The following is a 4,538-nucleotide window of genomic DNA, read 5'->3' on the forward strand; positions in this document are numbered from 1 at the left end:
GTCCCTGCGTCGCCGCCCCCGCGTCACGCCCCGGCCCATCGCTGCCCCCTGCCGTCGCCTCGCCGTCGCCGTCGCCCCGCTGTGAGCTCTCCCCCTCTAACCCCTCTCCCTCGCCCCCAGCGGCCACCATGGGCGCCGCCCCTCCCCGAGCCCATGCACACACACAAGCATGATGAACACACACACACACACGTATATATGTATGAATGCATGTATATATTAGTATATACGTATTTTGTATGTTTAATTAGTTTAGATTTTTTAGATTATTGTTTTTTCACTAGTATATATGTATGAATGCATGTTAGATGGATATAATTAGTGTTTAATTAGTATGGAATTTTTTTATATAATGTTGTTTTTCTGTTTTTTAATGGATGTACAGAAGTTGTTTTTTATGTTTTTAGTGTTAGATGCTTAATTAGTATGAAATAGCATATAGAATTTTGACATATGCAATGATAGCATAATTAGTGTTATATAGAAATGTTAGTTATCAAAATCCAATCATTAAAAAAAATGTTACTTTTTGCGGGCATATAGCTAGTATTTGTTCTCGACGATGCCCGACCCGCATCCTCGCCGTCGACCCTTCCGCGACGACGTCCGGCTGACCCATGTCCGGGACTGGGCTCCGCCGGGCTGGCACTGGGAGGTGCTGCCTGGAGGGGCGCGCCGCTTGATGAGGAACCCGGCCCCGGGTCCCGTCATCGACCCTGATCTCGTTTGGTGGCGTTCGCGTGGGCCAATTTCGGCGCGGAGGGAGCCGGCCCAGCCGGAGGTGGTACGTCGCCGTGTCAGGGAGGAGGACGAGCACGTCCATCGCTACAAGGTTGCGTTAGAGGGCGGTAGGTTCTCCAATACTTGGCAGTTTCTTCAGGGATCTCACTTCAGCTATGATCCTGTGAGGGTTCCTTCTCTTTGGGTGTCCACCGCCCGCGCCGCAGGAACCACGAGTGTCCTAGATTCTTCTGTAGTATTCGATCTTTATTAGCTACCTAGCCAGTGATGTATTCGATATTATATCTATTATTCGAGATGATGTATTTGAGATTATATCTATTATTCGAGATGATGTATTCGAGATTATATCTATTATTCGAGACAATGTTTTCGAGATTATATCTATTATTCGAGACGATGTATTCGAGATTATATCTATTATTCGAGATGATGTAATTTGAATACTAAATTGTTTTATATTTCTTTTGGATTAGTTAAATAAAAGCTATGGCGGACAATACCGGCAGAGAGGGAGAACAGGCCATGTTCGATATGATACGCCATCCTCACGGGCCAGATGATGATCAGAATGAAGAAGATTATGACGGCTCCGAATTTCTAAACAACACCGGAGAGGGTGATATGATATTCCATCGCGACGACCGAATTGATGAAGTCATGAACTATGATTATGATGATGACGAAGAAAATGTTGATCTTGAAACAACAAAGACCGGCGAGGTATATATATTTATATAAGTAGGCATGTGATGATCATCACATGTTTTAAATGACTTGAAGATATATTAACGAATCGATCTTTGTTCTTTCAGCCATCCGGATCGAGCAAATCTTCAGGCAAAAGGACGAAACGAGGCCCGAACAAAAAGTTGAAGGAGGGCGTAAAGTACAATATCGAGGCAATCAGACCTAATGGCGAACCATTAGCGCCTAAGAAGATTGCGGACAAGTTCGTTCGTCAGTGCGGAGTTCTTGTGAAGGACCAACTCCCGATCTCCCTTCAAGAATGGAGAGAGCCAGCAAAAAACAAAAGACAAAAAGACAAAGAGGACGCTGCTCCACGTCCAGATGTTACTTTTGTCGACAAAAAACAAAAAGATCTGCTTTGGGATACTCTCATGGAACATTTCACCCTACCAGATCATTTCACAGAAGCAGATGTGCAGAAAGTCAAGGACGCTGCTCTTAGGAAGATGGCGCTTGCATTCAAGAACCACAAGAATCGTGAATGGGACAAGTACGTCAAGGGAGGAAGGAAGACTCCAGTATTCGAGGGAACACTAGAGAACCAACGTGCTCATTGGGATGATTTCGTGAAATTCAAGGATTCGGAATTAGCTAAGGAACGGTCAAGAATAAACAAGAAGAATGCCGAAAAAAAGGATAAGTTCCATAAGCTGGGGCCAGGTGGCTATGCGGTGGCAATGCCTAAGTGGGATAAGTCTGAGAAAGAGATGGAGGATGCATGTGTCACTCCGGTTACTAAGAGCTGGCCCCCCAGGGTCAGGACTTGGTTCTATGCGCATGGGGGGAGTTGGACCCGAAGACAGGCAATGTTTCGACGAGGGCAAGTCTGAAGGGAGCCGACGATGCGATACTTGTTGCAATAGAAGAGGCACGGTCGGGGGTGTTCCAGCCCAACAGAGAGAACGACGAGCTTACGCGTGCCCTGGGAAATCCTGAACACCCGGGAAGAACACGAGGCAAGGGCGCTATTCCGTGGTATGAGGGGTTTTCAGACTGGAACACCGACTACAGAACCCATGCGAGAAAGAAGATTGCGGAGGAGAAGAAGAGGAAGATGGAGGAGGAGCAGAGGAAGCGGGATTATGAACGCCTTCAAGGCCTAGAAGCAAGTCAAGCAAAATTGGCAGTCAAATTCCAGCGGCAGCAGGAGCAGATCGACTCACTTACCCAGCAAAGGGGGTCTCAGCAGCTGCATCAGCTAGCGAATGATCCAGCATTGGATAGCACCGCCCCATCCATGCTGAGAAGCAGCGTGGGTTCCGCCCCGGACGATGCAATGCTGGATAGATACCCCGTGGATGACATCACAGAGAACACTAACTGCGAGCTACACGTCAAAATGAAGAACATACCCATTAAGGTGGCGGACGCCATTGCTTTTACAAATCCCCCCGAGGCAACCTTCCATTGCAACCCGATTCTAGCAGGCTATGCTCGTGTCTTGGTTGATGAGGTGGTGGACCCATATTCGGAGCTACAGCTTGACTATCCTGGAGGTGACGGCGAGCACTTTCTCGGAGAGGCCAAACATCGTATCATCCTATGGAAAAAGGATTGCATCATCTTTCGAAGGCCACCAACACCGCGTCAGCCGACTCCTCGTCGAAGTCCGCCACCGAGTCAGCAGACTCCCGCTCCTGCAAGTCCACCAAGTCCGGCAAAGTGTCAGGCCACTCCTCCTCCAAGTCCGGCAAAGTGTCAGGCCACTCCTCCTCCTCCAAGTCCGCCACAGCGTCAGACGTCCACTCCTCCTCAAAGTCTGGCACAACCTCAGGCCACTCCTCCTCCAAGTCCGGCACAGCTTCAGGCCACTCCTCCTCATCCAACTCAGCCCCGTCAGCCGTCTCCGCTGCCTCAGCAATCGCAGAAGAGATACCCCACAGCTATGGTGCGTAGTGGTACGAGTCGAGGTAGTACAGGAAGTACAGGCGTAGGCAAGCGATATAAATATGGTCCAAGCCTCACGCCTCTTCCGCAGAGGCCTTATGACAAGTCTGAGGAGGAAAACGCAGCCATATCGAAGGCCGAGGTGGAAGCCCATTTTGCACCGAAACCGCCACCGCCGCCAAGGGAGAAAGTGCCTGAGGAAACGATTGACCACTTCATTCATATGGCTCAACCACCAGCTCCCAAGCCTGTTGACATAGACTATGAGCGCCACATCATGAAGTTAAATCGAGCATGTATACGTAAGGAGGCGAGTTCGGGATCGAGCAAACAACAAGCAGCTGTCAAAAAATGCGGGAAAACCATTCCCCAGCTAGGAGAACAGGCGGCGCAATCGATCCCCTCGCTTGTTGTGCCAACAACACGTGATAGTACGCGCACCCAATATTATTGTGGGCAAACAGTTTACATTCCCGAGGTGGGCAATGTGGTAATAACCAAGGACCATATAATGCAGGCTGAAGTTCTCAACATCACTGTTGGACAACTCCTCGAGATCGAGCCCATGCCTGTGCTTAGAGAGGATGAAATAAAACAGAAATATGTCCGGGGCCAACCTTTGGTTGATCCAGACAAGGTCAAGAGCCTCCCAATGAGAATGTATGAATTGCATCAATGGTACATGAACATTACCAAGATTTCAGATCGATTGTCCCTCATGGTGAATGTCAAGGAGGAGCATTACTTCCATGAGAAAGCTCTATCCGTTGAGTATTCTGAACTGTTTCAGTTATACAATCAAGATGCACTCGACAAATCTATCGTCAGTTGCTATTGTCTGTAAGTGATTTCTTTCTGTAATTTAAGTCTCAAGCTAGCTGTAGTGATCCTTTTGATCAATCATTACCTGTAATTATCCTCACTATATTCTTTTCTGTGGTATTATGCAGGATGAAGATGTATTAAATGAGAAAAGGTGGACGCTCTGGCGTTGGGTTCATTGACCCAAACACCGTTAATGAATACACATGGCTAATAAATCCACATCATGAAAAGGCCGTAGAGGACAACATGCTAGAGTTCTTGAAGCGCCTCAAATACAATGAAGATATACTACTTCCTTACAACTTCCAGTGAGTCACACTGTCTTGTACTACAAA

Source organism: Triticum aestivum, chromosome 6B (assembly GCF_018294505.1).
Source record: "Triticum aestivum cultivar Chinese Spring chromosome 6B, IWGSC CS RefSeq v2.1, whole genome shotgun sequence".
NCBI lineage: Eukaryota > Viridiplantae > Streptophyta > Magnoliopsida > Poales > Poaceae > Triticum > Triticum aestivum.